Source organism: Brassica napus, chromosome C7 (assembly GCF_020379485.1).
Source record: "Brassica napus cultivar Da-Ae chromosome C7, Da-Ae, whole genome shotgun sequence".
Lineage (NCBI taxonomy): Eukaryota > Viridiplantae > Streptophyta > Magnoliopsida > Brassicales > Brassicaceae > Brassica > Brassica napus.
Window position 1 is genome coordinate 32661014 of NC_063450.1, and position 17557 is coordinate 32678570.

At 41.4% G+C, this 17557-nt stretch overlaps 1 non-coding gene across 1 annotated transcript; it reads right to left on the reverse strand.

Moving 5' to 3' along the window:
• Positions 1-695: 695 nt before the first annotated feature.
• On the reverse strand, positions 696-802 carry LOC125590844. The gene has a single exon (XR_007326846.1). It is a non-coding gene; the product is annotated as a small nucleolar RNA R71 (small nucleolar RNA).
• Positions 803-17557: the final 16755 nt, after the last annotated feature.

The window sequence follows — 17557 nt, forward strand, 5'->3', positions numbered from 1 at the left end:
TTGTTTTTAAGTTACTAATTATCTATCTTCATATATATTTGGATGACAGGTGCATGAACTTGAGAAGCAAAGGATCAACAAATCTTGCACCAAGAGTGGACAACATCAAAGCCTTAGAAAGAGAGTTGGGAAGACAGAGAAGAGAAAGAGAAAAGCAAGCCCACTTACATAGATTGGGGCTTGAGATGGAGAGAAACCCGAATCAACCGGAAGGTGTCTATGAAGTTGATGATCATAGACAAAATGTCCAAGAAGTTCCTCCTGGAGCTGCTCAAGAGGGCAATGGTCAAGGAGCTGCCAACCTTCGACCTAGACAACCACAACGCCAAGCTAGGGCCATCGGTACATATGATCAACCTAACATAAATGGGAATAGGTTGGGCATTAGGGGACCGCCAGTTGCCAACAACAATTTCGAGATCAAGTCCAGCCTCATCAACATGATTGAAAACAACAAGTACCATGGACTTGCCTTGGAAGACCCACTAGATCACCTTGACAGATTTGATAAATACTGTGGCTTGTCAAAAACAAATGGAGTTTCAGAGGATGCTTTCAAGCTCAGATTGTTTCCCTTCTCTTTGGGAGACAAGGCTCACACTTGGGAGAAAAACATCTCAAGTGATACTATCACAACTTGGGATGAATGCAAGAAGGCCTTCCTCAACAAGTTCTTCTCTGCTACAAGGACTGCAAACCTTAGAAATCAGATCTCTGGTTTTCAACAAAAAGGACTTGAAGGATTTTCAGAGGCATGGGAGAGATTCAGAACCTACTTGTCTCAATGTCCCCACCATGGCTTCAACAATGAGAGCTTGCTAAGCACATTCTACAGAGGAGTCTTGCCTAAATTCAAAAGCCAGCTTGACACTGCAAGCAATGGAAACTACTTGGGGAGGACTGTCGAAGATGCATTAGAACTCTTGGAGAACATGGCACAGAGTGATTCTGTCTACAATGATGAATATGACAGAAGAGACAGAAGTGGGGGAGGAGAAGATATGACCACAAAAAGAGAACTGAAAGCAATACAAGAAAAGATTGACATGCTACTATCAGAAAAGAACAAGAAGGAGGAGTTACATATGGTTTCTGAAGCTGATGGAGTAGAATGCCAAGAAGATATGTACTATGTCAATGCTCAGGGTACATGGTACAAGAAGGAACATGACTATCAAAACCAGAACAACTACCAACAGAAACCCTTCTACAACAACCAACAGAAGCCATTCAACAACTACCAGCCAAAACCATTCTACAACAATCAGCCTAAGCCATTCTACAACAACAACCAAGGTGGTTACCAACCAAAACAGAACTTCCCTCCTGGATTCTCACCAAAACCAAATCTACCTGCACAAGAACAAGCTGGATCATCAACACAACCTCCACAAGAGAGTAGTACTGAAGCGATGCTAAAACAATTATTGGAGGGACAAGCAAGAAGTGAGAAACAATTAGGGTATGAGCTGAAAAATCTACACAACAAGATTGATGGGAATTACCATGATCTAAACAACAAGTTCAAAAACTTGGAGAACCAGTTTGTCTCTATGACAGCCAGCTCAAGTCGCCAACAAGGTACACTACCTGGAAAGCCTGAACAAAACCCAAAGGAGACAATGAAGGCAATCACCCTAAGGAGTGGAAGAGAGTTGCCTCCTAAAGTTCTCATTAAGGATAATGAGAAACAAGGTGGGGAGGTGGTCATCAATGTAGATGATGATGTGGTGATTGTGGATGAGAAAACTAATGAGGAAATATTGGAGAAGATAGTTGAAGCTAAGGGCAAGAGAAAGATTGGAGAGGAGAAATTTGAGAACAAAAATGAGGAGGTTACATCAACAAAGGAGAAATTGTTCACTCCTCCTCCCTATGAGCCAAAACTTCCCTTTCCTGGAAGATTCAAAAAGCAACTCCTAGAGAAATACAAAGCCTTGTTTGACAAGCAAATGAGTGAAGTTCAGCTCACCATGCCCATAATTGATGCATTTATGCTGGTTCCACAATACAGCAAGTTCTTGAAAGATGCTGTAGAACAAAAGAAGAAAGAGATGGAAGGGATGGTGATTCTTACTCACGAGTGCAGTGCCATTATTCAGAGAATGACTGTCCCAAGGAAGCTAGAAGACCCTGGTAGTTTCACCCTGCCATGCGCCATTGGACCTTTGACATTTGAGAAATGTCTATGTGACTTGGGAGCAAGTGTCAGCCTCATGCCACTATCCATTGCCAAGAAGCTTGGGTTTACACAATATAAAAAGTGCAAGATCTCTTTGGTGCTAGCTGATCGATCTGTCAAGCTCCCCATTGGCATCCTAGAAGATCTTCCTGTAAAGATAGGAAATTGTGAAGTGCCTACTGACTTTGTAGTGCTTGAGATGGATGAAGAGCCTAGAGATCCTTTGATCTTTGGGAGACCTTTCTTGGCGACTGCTGGAGCAATGGTGAATGTGAGAGATGGCACAATTGATCTCCACCTTGGAAAAGATCACATTCTCCATTTTGATATCAAGGAGATGATGAAGAAGCCCACAACTCAAGGAGAAATATTCTACATTGATGAGATGGATGCCTTGGCTGATGATTTCCTTGAAGAGTTAGCGATTGAGGACTCTCTCCAACAGGCCCTGACCATTGAAAGAGAGACCCAAATGATTGAAAACAAAGAGAGTGATGAGCTAGTAAGAAGGCTAGATGTTCACCTTGAGGAGGATGGAGAAGATGAGTTCATGGAGTTGCCACAAATGACTCAACATGCTGCCTCAGCAGACATTCAAGAGAACCTCCATCAAGCTGATTGGAGTGAGCTCAAGGCACCAAAAGTGGAGCTTAAACCTCTTCCCCATGGTGTAAGGTACGCTTTCCTTGGACCTAATGAGACATATCCTGTCATTGTGAGTAGTGAGCTGACTGAGAATGAATTGTCTATGCTTTTAAATGAACTTAAAAAGTATAGAAAAGCACTAGGATACTCACTTGATGACATTAAAGGAATCTCACCATCTTTGTGCATGCATAGGATACATCTAGAGGATGAATCTAAAACTTCAATTGAACACCAAAGAAGATTAAATCCTAATTTGAAAGATGTTGTTAAAAAAGAGATAATCAAATTGTTAGATGCTGGTGTGATCTATCCTATCTCTGATAGCAATTGGGTTTCACCTGTGCATGTAGTTCCTAAAAAAGGTGGCATAACAGTTGTTAAGAACGAAAATGATGAGTTAATACCAACAAGAACAATAACTGGACATAGGATGTGCATTGACTATCGAAAACTGAATGCAGCCTCTAGAAAGGATCATTTCCCTTTACCATTCATTGATCAGATGTTAGAGAGGCTAGCTAACCATCCTTATTATTGTTTCCTTGATGGATACTCTGGATTTTTCCAAATCCCTATACACCCAAATGACCAAGAGAAAACGACATTCACTTGTCCTTATGGTACCTTTGCATATCGAAGGATGCCATTTGGACTGTGCAATGCACCAGCAACATTCCAAAGAGCAATGATGTCAATTTTCTCTGATTTTATTGAGGATGTAATGGAGGTGTTTATGGATGATTTTTCTGTATATGGTTCTTCGTTTGCTACTTGTTTGTCAAATCTTTGCAGGGTATTACAGAGATGTGAGGACACTAACCTGGTGCTCAATTGGGAGAAGTGTCACTTCATGGTCAATGAAGGGATTGTTCTTGGACACAAAGTTTCTGAGAAAGGAATTGAAGTGGACAAAGCCAAGATAGATGTCATGGTTGGTCTAGCTCCACCAAGAACAGTGAAGGATATAAGAAGCTTTCTGGGTCATGCCGGTTTCTATAGAAGATTCATCATGGATTTCTCTAAGATAGCTAGACCATTGACCAGGCTGTTATGCAAAGAAGCTGCATTTCACTTCGATGAGGAGTGTATGGAAGCTTTCAAAAACCTGAAGAATGCACTCATCAGTACACCCATAGTTCAGCCGCCAGATTGGGATCTCCCCTTTGAGATCATGTGTGATGCAAGTGACTTTGCTGTAGGAGCAGTCCTAGGCCAGAAGAGAGACAAGAAGTCACATGTGATCTACTATGCAAGTAGAACACTTGATGAAGCTCAAGCTAAATACTCTACAACTGAGAAGGAGCTATTGGCCATTGTCTTTGCATTTGAGAAGTTCAGAAGCTACTTGGTTGGGTCAAAGGTGACTGTCTACACTGATCATGCTGCATTGAGACACCTCTTAGCCAAGAAAGATGCAAAACCAAGACTGTTGAGATGGATTCTGCTGCTACAAGAGTTTGATCTTGAGATCAAGGACAGGCCTGGAGTTGAGAATGGAGTAGCTGATCACCTGTCCAGGTTGAAGGTGGAGTGTGGAATCCCTATTGATGACAGACTTCCAGAAGAGCAAATGATGGCTATTCATGCAGTGGTAGCTGTTTGTGAGACGGGAAAGAAACTTGAAGAGGTGAAGGCAGCTGATGAGAAGGGTCCTTGGTATGCTGATATAGTCAACTACTTAGCTACTGGAAAAGAACCATTGAACCTTGAAGGTTATGCCAAGAAGAAGTTCTATAAGGATGTGAAGAGATATTATTGGGATGAGCCTTACCTCTACATACTTTGTAGAGATCAACTCTATAGAAGGGCAGTGGCTGAAGAAGAAATTGATGGGATCCTTACACATTGTCATGGATCATCCTATGGAGGCCACTTTGCTACCTTTAAGACGGTTGCAAAAGTCCTACAAGCTGGATTTTGGTGGCCTCACATGTTTAAAGACACCCAAGACTTTGTCTCAAGGTGTGACTCTTGTCAAAGAAGAGGAAACATCACCAAGAGGAATGAAATGCCTCAAAACCCCATCCTAGAAGTTGAAGTGTTTGATGTCTGGGGTATTGACTTCATGGGGCCTTTTCCTTCCTCTTATAGCAACAAGTACATACTGGTGGCTGTAGATTATGTCTCTAAGTGGGTGGAAGCAATTGCAAGTCCAACCAATGATGCAAAGGTGGTTCTAAAAATGTTCAAGAGCATAATCTTTCCAAGGTTTGGGATTCCAAGAGTTGTGATCAGTGATGGAGGGTCTCACTTCATCAACAGACTGTTTGCAAACCTCCTTAAGAAGAATGGTGTGAAGCACAAGGTTGCAACTCCTTACCACCCCCAAACAAGTGGTCAAGTTGAGATTTCCAACAGGGAGATCAAGTCCATTCTGGAGAAGATTGTGGGGGTTACACGGAAAGATTGGTCCATCAAGCTTGATGATGCATTGTGGGCTTATAGGACAGCTTACAAGACACCTTTGGGGACTACACCTTTCAACCTTCTCTATGGAAAATCTTGCCATCTACCAGTTGAGCTTGAGTACAAGGCACTATGGGCAGTCAAGTTGCTGAACTTTGACATCAAGAGCGCCAAGGAGAAGAGATTGATCCAGCTGAATGAACTTGATGAGATAAGACTTGAAGCTTTTGAAAGTTCAAAGATCTACAAAGAGAAAACAAAGGCTCTCCATGACAAACATATCCTGAAAAGAGACTTTAAAGAAGGAGATCAAGTTCTTCTATACAACTCCAGACTGAAACTGTTTCCAGGCAAGCTCAAGTCAAGGTGGTCTGGTCCTTTCAAGATTAAAGAGGTTAAACCTTATGGAGCAATAGTTTTGTGGACTTCTGATGGAAGAGAGTTCACCATCAATGGACAAAGGGCGAAGCTTTACTTGGGAACCAAATCGGAAGACCTGGGAGCTTCAATTCCACTGTCTGATCCTACCCCGGCCTAATCTAAAAGGAAGCAAAGTCAAGCTCGGGACTTAAAACAAGCTCACTTGGGAGGAAGTCCCATGGGTATCCTTGTAAATATTGCATTGGTATTTTCATTTTTCATCTTATTGCATAAAAAAAAAAAAAAAAAAAAAAAAAAAAAAAAAAAAAAAAAAAAAAAAAGGGAGAGAAGATGTGTGCAGGTGCTTGATCGGTTCAGTTTTGAGCAGGAGTTGTGCATGAGAGCGAGGTCTCACAGCGACACCTCAAGGTCGCTCCACCTGGGAGCGAGGTTTCGAGAGCGACACTACAAGGTCGCTCGCGATTTCGTTGCCGGATCAAGAAAAACCGCGCCAGAGCGAGGTCTCGGAGCGAGGTGGAAAGGTCGCTCCATCTGGGAGCGACGTTATGGGAGAGACACCTCGTAGTCGCTCGCGTATTGATAAACCGGAGCGACACACTAGAGCGACACCTTGACGTCGCTCCAACTCAGAGCGAGGTTTCTAGAGCGATACTCCAAGGTCGCTCGCGGTTTAGTAGAAGCACGACGCAGGGAAACTACTCGGGAGCGACCTCTCCCAGCGACACCCTCACGTCGCTCCCGCACCGGTCCAGGTAAGTTTCCTAACTCTAAACCCCGGTTTAACTCAAGTAAACCGACCCTAACCACCCTAGACTGAACCGGACGACCCTAAACCTACCCCAACCCCCGCGACTCCATCTCTATCACTCTCCCTTCCTCTCAAAAACTCACAAACTCTCTCAAACTCACCCACACCAAAATTCCCAAAACCTTCTCAATTCTCACCCAAATCAACTAGTTCTTGTTTCTAAATCCAAGCTTTCGCCCCTGTAGTCTATTCTTCACTACCCATTCACCATTTCCTTTCATCCAGAGCAAGGTATTGAGTTTTTAAATTCAAATTCGTAGGTCCATGAACCCTAGAATTTGAAAGTCGAAATTTGGTTCTTTTCTTGCTAGATTGTGGTGAAATAGACTAGGGAAAGTTTATCTATCAAGTTGGGTTGTTGAATTAATGGTGAAATTGAGTTTAAATCGCACTTAGGCAAAATTAGGATTCATGGATTTGGGGGTTTTTCGAATTTGATCTTAATTGGGTATGTTTGTGGGTGGACTAGATGCGTTAAGATGTTACATTGTTGCATTGTGTTGAACTTGAGTTTAAACTGAAAAATTCACCTGTTAAGTTCACTTTTGCAAAAATTTGATGCTGAAAATTCTTGCTTTTCTTTACTTCCATCTACTTATCCCTTTCCAAGTTTGTAATTTTTCAGGTTAAAATGGTTAAGAAGACAAAGGGAAGGTTGGAAGCTGAGAGGCAAGAAGCCGAAAGTCAAGAGTTTGCACTAAGAGGAAAAGCTTTAACCAGCGAGCCAACTGGCTCAGGGACGCAGAGGACTGTGAGACAGCAGACGTTGGCTGCAAAGAAATCGAAAGAACACGAGAAGAGGGCAGGAAAAAGCGTACCAGTTCCCACCCATGAGGAAGGTGAAACTGAGAGTGAAGATGAGCCGGCACCTACGAAGAAAGCCAAAATGTCAAAGGGCAAAGGGGTTGCTGTTGATCGAGACAGAACGAAAACTCCATCTGTGGAGGAGCTATATGACCATTTGAAGAATGGAGTCACTTGGGCTCCAACCAGGTTTGCCGACCTCGGTTTGCTGAAGGAGTTGGGTCTAGAGTCTGATATTGAGACGATGCTGGGACATTTGAAGATGCCAAAACTCCTCACCATGGCTTATCCTTTCTACAAGGATGTCACTTGTCAGTTCCTATCCTCTCTTGTGGTCACTTACCATGACACGGCGCACGTGAGACAAGGATGGGGAAAAATCAGGTTCAAGGTCAATGGAAGAGAATTCAACATGAACTTCAAGGACATTGGGAGGGTCATGGGGTTCCAAGACCTAGAAGACCACTCACTTCCCAAGTGTGAGAACCTCCCCACAGAGCTCTGGAAGTTGATTACTGGAAACAAACACTCTACCGGGGCAGACAAGAACTCACACATCCGACACCCGTCTGTACGCTACCTCCACAGATTGCTAGTCCATGCTTTTTACCCACGGAAGCAAGCTGGTACGGTTACTGAGGAAGACATGAGACTGCTCTGTCCGGCTATCCGTCCCTACGCTCAACCTGGAGTGTTACCCCTTCCCAGCACTGACATCTATGCTACTTTTGGGATGGTCAGTTTCTTTGTGGGCCGTCTCGAGCACTATAGAGATTGGGCGTGGTACACCACTGATTCGCGCCCAAAGATGGGGATAGGCGGAATGATCACACCACTGCTCCAATTTCTGAATGTTCCCTTGGGAAAGGACGCAGCGGGGCCTAGGTTCATTGATGGCACCTACTTGAGGATTGCCACATATTTCAGTGGGATGTATGGGAAGGACTACGTCTACCACTACTACTTGCAGGGCAAGCCAGTCGAGGTGGTTCTTCCAAACCGGAACGTGACGAGTTTAGAGATACCTGGAGCTGTCAGCTTCAACATTCCCCAGGAGTACTTTCTCGGAGAACACGGGCCTCTCGATCCAATTCAAGCAGCTCCATCAAGGAAAAGGAGTGTCCCTACGCAACCTGACTCGCCTGTTGCAGACACATCTGAGCATATCTATGGACCTCCGCGCTACTACTTCAAGCCCCATGACGGAGTCCTTCCACCTGGAGCTCTCCGTGATGCTCACGACCACATTGGTCGTCTCCAGAGGTGGAACAAAGCTCAGGACAGAACGATAGAAAAGCTGAAGGATAAATGCAAGGCGCTAAGCAAGACTGTGAAGAAGCAGGCAAAGACTTCAGCCAAGTTCATGAAGAAAGTAGCTGATGTCTTAACTAGGGGAGGAATAGCTGGATGTAGCTCAGCCGATTTCGCTTTTGCGAACACCTCAAACCCCCAGCCTCCACCACCGCCTGATGCTCTTGGTTTCCCCCTCACTGCTGCGCAGCTTCAGCGTAAGTGGAGGAACCCACCCACTCAACCTTCCACTTCAGGCAACAAATCCCCATCCCTCGCTTCTTCAGACAGTGAGGACGAGATTCACGAGGTTGAGAGCCAACCATGGTATGGAGGCTCCGGTTCAGCATCCGGTGGTTACTACACCACCTTCCCTCCTGACGACGACGATGCTGGGGCATCTGCCCCCACATACTATCCATAGGAGGTACTTCTTTCTCTCCCTTGTACATACCATTTCATTTTTGCAAATTAGTTTTCTTCTCGGTATCTCTCTCTTTCCTTGAACACAGAGACTGTGTATCTAAAGTTTGGGGGAGGTACCAAGCATTTGATCATGTTTGCTTTCATTGTGTTACATTTGAGTCATGCATTGAACACCTATTTGCATAAAAAAAAAAAAAAAAAAAAAAAAAAAAAAAAAAGATTTTTCATTTAGATTGCATCATTTGCACCATTAGGAGAGTCTAGAGCATATAGGTTGCATTCACTTGCATTGGGAGCAATGATTTTAAATACCTTGTAAAGAACACTACGTTGCACCTGAGTATCCATGCACCTCTCGAAAAGACTTGTATGTTTCGAGCCTTGAAAACTCTTCTCGAAACTTATTGATTGTAGAAACTCAGTCTTTGAAGCCAGCTACAACCTTATTTGAACTGAATGAACTTAATGCTTCTTGCTTAGGGTCTCTTGTGTACTGAGTCATGGCTATACACACTTGAGTTGTCACATCTTTTATGCCATTCTTTTTGACAAACTCTAGTGGTAGACCACTCCCAAAACCTTTCCTTCCTTTTAAGCTTTCATTGTTTGATGAGTGAGGCCTTCTTCGGAAAGTTTTACATGTGCATAATGTTGAGAGTATCGGGAACGACAATGCTTGATCTTCATTTTTGCTGGATTGGACACTCTATTGTCTAGCTATAGGTGGGAGGGTGAGCGTTGTAATCATGATTTGGGAGAAATAAAAAAGATAGATTCTTGTGCTCAAGTGAATTGATTTATTGGGATAAGTAGAGAACCTCCAGCTCTAGTTTTGAAAAGTCTTGGCCCCCAACCAAAAAAAAAAAAAAAAAAAAAAAAAAAAAAAAAAGAGAAAAAGGGGGCTAGCAAAGTTGTTAGGAGCTGAGAGACATTTTCAGATTGTGAAAAATCCCTTATAGATTTCAAGGAAAAAGAGCTGATGTTTTTAGAATCTTTTGGTGAGAGGTGTGAGTTGGGTTTGACATTTGAGAGTGAATGTGTAACTTATATGTTTGGGAAAAGGGTAGAACAATGGAGATTGAGCATTGTATGCATGAGTTGGTCCCTTTCTTAGATATATTATGTGCAATGTCAAGGCTACTTGTTTTGAGAGTAAACCACCTTAAAGATCATATGTTTTGAACCTCTTGAATCACTTGAATAAAAGCCTTCCCTTACCCAACCAAATGACTTGGACCAACTGACCATTTGCAAGAATTCACTTGATATCTTATGCTTAATGAATGTGAGAGTTGGCAGATCTGAATGTGTGGATGCTTGATGATGAGTGTAGGGACAAAAGGAGTTGAGATAGGCCTAGAGAAGCTAGAGTGTAATAAGAGAGTGTGCTAATTGTGTTTGCTAGTGGTGTTTCTTTTGGTTATGAGCTCCCACCTTCAACCTCTCTCCCTATGAGTTCTAGAAAGTTCACTTGTGGACAAGTAAAGAACAAGTTTGGGGGAGTTGATATCTTGCATATTTCTATTGTTTTATCCATTCATCCATGTGCATTTTGATCATATAGATTAGGATTTAGCCATGTTTAGGTTGCATTTTGCATACATGAGTCCTTATCAGGTATTGGAGTACCACATGGAGTACTTGGAGGCATTTGGAGCTCAAAAAGGAGTGTTTAGAGTGGTCATTGGGCGAGCAAGGGATGGGAGCGACCAGTCCGGAGCGACACCACCAAGTCGCTCTGATCACCAGTCTGGAGCGACCTCACTAGAGCGACAGGGAAGAGTCGCTCGCGTATTGATCACCCGGAGACAACGAATCCGGAGCGACCTCTCGCAGCGACACAGCGAGGTCGCTCCCGAATCCGGAGAGTGAAAGATGAACACGGATGAAAGCCTTAAAGATCTTTTCTGAAGCTCAAAATTGGTGGAGACACTGGAAATTGAGTTAGCTTTCCAATGGAAGTGGTTTCAAGTCATTTGGAGCTGTATTGGATAAGTTATAATCGATTTACTACAGGTGTATCAACCCTTGCCGGGGACCACTGGAAAGTTGATGGGATTAACCAACTTCCCACTTTCTTCCACCCACCTTACCTTTGCACGATTTTTCTTACTTTTATGTATAATATCTGCTTTCTTTTTATCATAAGAGTGGGCAAGAAACATCATTATCCAACTTTGTAATAATTTAACTTGTCAAAACTCTCTCTCTTTGAAATATCATTGTTCTTAGTGTTCTTGAGCTGTTCTTCAATTGTTCATCATCTGTTCTTGAGTTTTAATTTCGTTTTGCTTATTTAATCCTTGTTTATCTTTATTCTCTGTTGTATCTACTTGAATATGCTTCAATCTATTATGAGATTAAGTGTTTTCATGAAGATTAGTGAGTAGTTTCCTTAAGAATTCATGGGTTAGGGAGATTAGAGTAACTTAGTGAAGATCTATGGTGTTATTGTATTAGATCCTTGTATGAACTTGCTTGTTGAGTATTTTTAATGCTTGTTTAGTCTTGATCACTCTAAACCTGATTTCTAAACACTTCTCATCAGACATGATTAGATGAAGTGTTTGAATCAACTCAACTAAGCTCTAGTGAGATTAGCCAAGGACACTTGATGTTAAAATTGCTAGATAGTTATTAAACTTGAACTTAAAGATTGCTTGATTGAATTAAGCCAAAGACATTTGATGTTTAATGATTTCTAAGCAAATGGACATTTACCTAGACATAGGACTTGTCTAAAATTGTGTTTAGACTTAAGAGATTACTTTGATTGAAAGCCTGTCACCTAGATTGGATCTTAGTTACTTGAAGTCAATTCCCAATACCCATGGATTCACTTGTCTAAATTGATTAAAACCTTGTTGTATTGCTCTGTTTGCTATTGTTACTTGTCACACACTCACAGCTATTGAATCTGCTTAGCTTAAGAAATGACTTGTATTCTCACTGATTCACATCACTAGGACTGGTTCGACATTCACCCCCCTACACTACAACAGTTGCAATAGGCAGAAAAACCTATTATCAGCCAAGGAACAAGGATTACATAAGGTTTATGAATCCGAATATCCAACAATGAAAGGAGAAAAGTAATGAGCTGGTATAAAGAATGATATAGAATGGTACCTACCATCTGGTATCAACCATCAATGTCTTGGCAAAGATCCTCGGACTAGAAAATAATTTATAGACGTCCATATGCTACAATGATAGCAAAATAAAATGCCAGACACATTGAACCGAGAGAAAGAATGACTATGTCATCCCAGCTTAGCACCACACGGTTTTGATGTCTTAAAGACACAACCAAGTTGCTACAAAATCTATATAAGATAAACCAAATAAATGTTCCAAATAAAGTTCCATAAATTCTAAGGAACCTCGGAAAGAAAGAAAGGTGCATAAGATAAAATCCGAGTTTTATTAAAGGAAACCATTCCAGACATTGAGATATAAGGCTGGCCAGCTGAACAACTAGGTACCATACCATATAGCTTGGGACGCCAAGTTATAAGGTTATTAAGGTCCTAGATAATGAAATCTCAAATTGATTTTTATCATGTCTGGAACTAAAAGAAACTATATATATATATAAGTGTGTCGACACATACATTCATAGAAAATGCGCAAGTATGTAGCACATGAATACAAAGATATGTATCGAGGATCATAAACCCACACAAGAGTACTCATAATGAATAATGAAAGAAACGTGAGGTTTAAAGTGATATATAAAAGGTGTATTGTATTGGCCATAAATATGTAAACGCCATATGATGCCCAGTGAATATATAAATCCTGAAAGAAGAATAAATCGTGAGACAGACCGGGAAAGGTCTATATAATCCAATGTGGTGGATACCACTACATATTTCACTACATATGATGTCTGGAAGAAATTCAAAAGATGTAGTATGCTATATATGACTCACTGGATGATGATGATAATATTATTGGTACCAAAAGGTTTACCAAACGGTATTGAGCTCAGAATCAAAAGATGAGAAAAGAAGTTCTCTTGAACAGCATTTTCCTAAAGATGTTCATGGACTGAATTAAATTACTACATGTAAGCAAGTGAAGAGTTCTATAAGAACAAGTCAAATCAGTCCATAGAGGAATTTTAAATTCCTTGTGTTTTATACTACCCAGCCTAAGATAGGTTAAATGGTTATTCATTAAACCTTAGAAAAGGTTATAGACCATCACCACAAATTAGCCAAATTTTGGTAATACTTATGGTTGGTCGAATTCTCAGCATGAACCAACCAAGTTGTGGTATGAATGAATGAGCTATCATAAAGATAAGCTATAAGATCGAAGTTCATCTTTGAACAAAAGGTATAAGACCACATTATGCGTCCATATGCGACCCAACGGGTCCGACCATCATATATGAAGATAATGCAGCTTGCATTGCTCAACTCAAAGACGGGTATATCAAAGGTGACCGAACCAAACATATTCTACCCAAGTTCTTCTTTACCCATGAGTTGCAGAAAGCTGGAGAGGTCAACGTCCTTCAGATCCGGTCTAGTGAAAACTCAGTCGACCTCTTCACCAAATCATTTCCCTCTTGCACATTTAGGAAGTTCACGCAACAAGATTGGCACGCGTAGACTCAAGGACCTTCAGTGATGTCCAAATCAGGGGGAGTAATGTGTGTTGTACTCTTTTTCCTTTCTCTGGTTTCCCTTTTTACCACATTGGGTTTTGGGTTTTCCGGGAGAGGTTTTAATGAGGCAACATTTGCATGTTACAAACCCTATATGGTTATGGCATCCAAGGGGGAGTGTTATGAATCATGAAGTGGATAGTCCATAACCTAGACCATACAAGTTCAAGACTAGAGTCCATTGGGGGTTTACATCCAGCCACATGGAAGACCCATTCAACCTTAGTCTTTATGAGTTTGACCATGTCATTATGTAGAGTATCGTTGTAATCAATTCTCCATTTGACTCCACCTTGTATGAACCACTATATATAGTGGTGTAAGCAATAAGAAATATACAACACATTCTCACAAATATTCTCTCAAATCTTAACAATATATAAGGTTTTGTACAGTGAAACCTTATTATTAGGTTTCAGTGTACAAAAATTTAAAATTTTTGGTGAAAAACTAGCGAAACAAAAACCCTCGATCTCGAGCTCCTGTCATTGACGGCTCCGCCGTCTCCGTTCTTCCTTTCCGGTGATTCATCTTGGTTTCTTGCCGGCGGGAAGTACTCTCAATCCTCTCCTCTCTTTTCTCTGGCGATCTCTTCTCCATGGATTCTCGTGAGACTGCAAGCTCTTTTGATGGCCGCTCCAGTGAAGATTCACTTGTTAAGTCTCAGCCTCAAGAGGAAGACAAAGAAGATCATGTGAACTCCGAGAAGCTTATAGTCTCTTCTCTGGTCTCGTCTGAATCCCAACTCCCGACAGTTTGCGCTGATAACGACATCTCTATTGAGGCTGGCGTAACGCACTCTGAATCTCCTTCTCCTATGCTCGGGGGTTCACCTTTGCATCCGTCTAAACTGCAAGGAGGTTGGAACAAGCCTTTGTTCATTGCTGAAGATACTTCTCAGGGTCTTCCTTTGGCGCTTGAATTCTCTGGAAAAGATAATTCTGAATGGCCAGCTCTCTCATCTCGCTCAAATGGTAAAACTAGAGTTGAAGTTGCTCAGTCTACAAGAACTAAGACTCATCTGCAGGTTTCTAAACGAGATGAAGTTGCTCAAACTCAAAGAGTTAAGATTCCCACAGATAAAACTCGATTTCCCTGGGCTGCTCGGATGAATCCACAATCAAGGAATCTACATCGTGTCACGGTGCCAGAATATATGGAGGATGGCACTCTCAAGGTAACTATCCCTGATCATGTGCTTCTTCATGGTTTGCAAAATCAAAAGGAATATGTGATAGGGCAGTTTACCCGTTGCTTGATCCCATCTGGTGGTCTTGTATACGCTGTCCTAAACAGATTGTGGGGTAGGAAATGTGAAATTTTCCTCAAAAAGCTTGGTGAATTCTCTTATATCTTCCACATACCAGATGAGGCCACTAGAAAATGAATTCTCAGTCGTGGTTTATGGCATGAGGATGATTGCATCTTGTTTGTTGCGCCGTGGACTCTTTCAAACTCTTTAACCCTGCCTGAAATTACCTCCATTCCAGTTTGGGTTACGCTTAAAAAAATCCCTAGCAATCTATACTCCATCTTTGGTATCGAATGGGTTGTTTCCGGATTGGGAGAGCCAATACTATCTCATAAACCATGGTTGGACCCAACAATGTTAGGTGAAGCTAAGGTTATGGTGGTAGTTGAGCTGGATAAATCATTCCCACAGAAAATTGATGCTTGGGATAAGCAAGGGAATTTTTCTTTGGTAGATGTGGAATATTCTTGGCTCCCTACAACTTGTGAGAGGTGCGGTCAACTTGGTCACATATCAAAGCGGTGTTTGTCTATTTCTGGTCATAAGAGTACTGCAGTTAGTGGGAAAAAGGTTTCATCGGTGGCTCATGTGTTTGCATCATCTACTGATGGCTCTGCGCTAAACATTATTCAGAAGGGTTTTGAGGTTTCAGCTGTAGAAGACACAGCTGCTAAACTGGGTGCAACACTACCTTCGGATACACATGCTCATTCATCTCCTCAGCAAAAGTCAACTACAGAAAATCCTACTAAATCAACCACTACTCAAAATACTGAATGCAATATTAACCAGCAGACATCTGTTCCACTGGTACATACCTTGACTTCTCTACCCCCTGCTGTCTTTGAATCCTCTAGCATTGAGGAATTAAATGTTTCACGTGTGGTTGAGTCAGCCACCCCTATTGTTGTGGAAGAACTATTATCCTTAACTACTATTTCAGTATTGGAGAATATGTACATGTCTCCAACGATTGTTTTTATCAATGAGGAAACAGATTCTCCTCCCTTGGATTCTGCCCCATCATTGCAAAACATGGATTCTACACCCCAGGAGACATCAAGTATGGCTCTAAAGGATTGTAGCAGCAGCGACCCGGTTCATTTGGTTTCAAATCAGTTTGCCTCTTTAGCATATTTGGAAGGAGAAGAGGATGGTCAATTGGATATGGACGATTGTACAGATTCAATAGATCTTATGACCCCCTCCAGGAAAAGAATGCTTCGAGAAAGACCTGTTAAACCTACAGCTAAAGCTAAGGAGTTACAAATGCAATCAACGTCCCGTGGACGAGTGATATCTTGCATATTTACATTGTTTTATCCATTCACTCATGTGCATTTTGATCATATAGACTAGGATTTAGCCATGTTTAGGTTGCATTTTGCATACATGAGTCTTTATCAGGTATTGGAGTACCACATGGAGTTCTTGGAGGCATTTGGGTGCATTTGGAGCTCAAAAGAAGTGTTTAAAGCGATCGACAGACGAGCAGCGCACCAGAGTGACCTCCTGGGAGCAAATATGCTAGGTCGCTCCGCGTGTTTGATTTGACGATTTTTATGTTATTTCAGGGGCCTTTTGGTCATTTGTTTTATTGTTTTTAGATTGCCTAAACCTAAGTTAAGTACTTGGTAAGCCACCAGAAGAAAGAATCTCTTTTTCCAGAGAAGAACTAGTGAAAACTTCTTTTGATTCAGATTTGATTGCTCTCGTCTTGTGTTCTTGTTAATTTCTTATCTATTTCTCTACATGATTAATCTGAAATCCACCATGGGTTTAAGAGGAATCATGGAGATTAGTGAGTAATCACCTTTTTGAATTCATGGGTTAGGGAGATTAAGGGTGATTAGGTTAGTTCTAGGATGTTTTAGTGTAGATCATTCTTGTTCCTTGCTAGTAGAGTATTAATAATGCATCTTCTGAGTTGGCCACTCAAAAGTTGATCTTTAGGCATTTTTCACCCACAAGGTGTTTGATGAAATGTCTGAGACAACTCTCCTAAGCTTTTAACATACTTTACCAAAGACATTTGTTGTTAAAGGTGTTAAGATAGCCAATAGACTTGTTAGTAATGATTGCTTTCATATTATTCAACCAAAGACATTTGATGTTTGAGGTATGTTAGTAAATGAACATTCATCTAGACATAGAGTTTGTTTAAGATTGTGTCTAAGCTTAAGGTTGATAGTTTGATTGATCGTTTGTCATCCTTAGTTTGAAACTTGATCACCCAAGGTCTAATCCCTATACCCATGAGTTCTCTTTTCCCTTAGTAAAGAAAGTCATTTCATTTATCGTTAATCATTAGTTTAGAAACCTCTTAAATCATTGGTTGAACTAGATTAAGTGAGTACTTGCATTCTCAGTGCTTGAAATCCCTCAAAACTGGTTCGACATTCACTATACTACAACATTTGTCTTAGGAGCCTTGAAAACTCTTAACACCAAATTGGCGCCGTTGCCAAATTCTGAGTAGATTTAAACATTGAGATTTAGTCACTTGCTTGAGACTAAGTCACTTTAATTTTGTTTTGTTACTGATTCTTCTTATTCACCTACCTTTCACTTTCAGGTGTATGAACTTGAGGAGCAGGGGTCCATCAAACCTAGTTCCAATAGTAGCAGACATCAGAGCTTTCGAGAGGGAGTGTGCTAGAGCTAGAAGAGAAGAAGAACAAC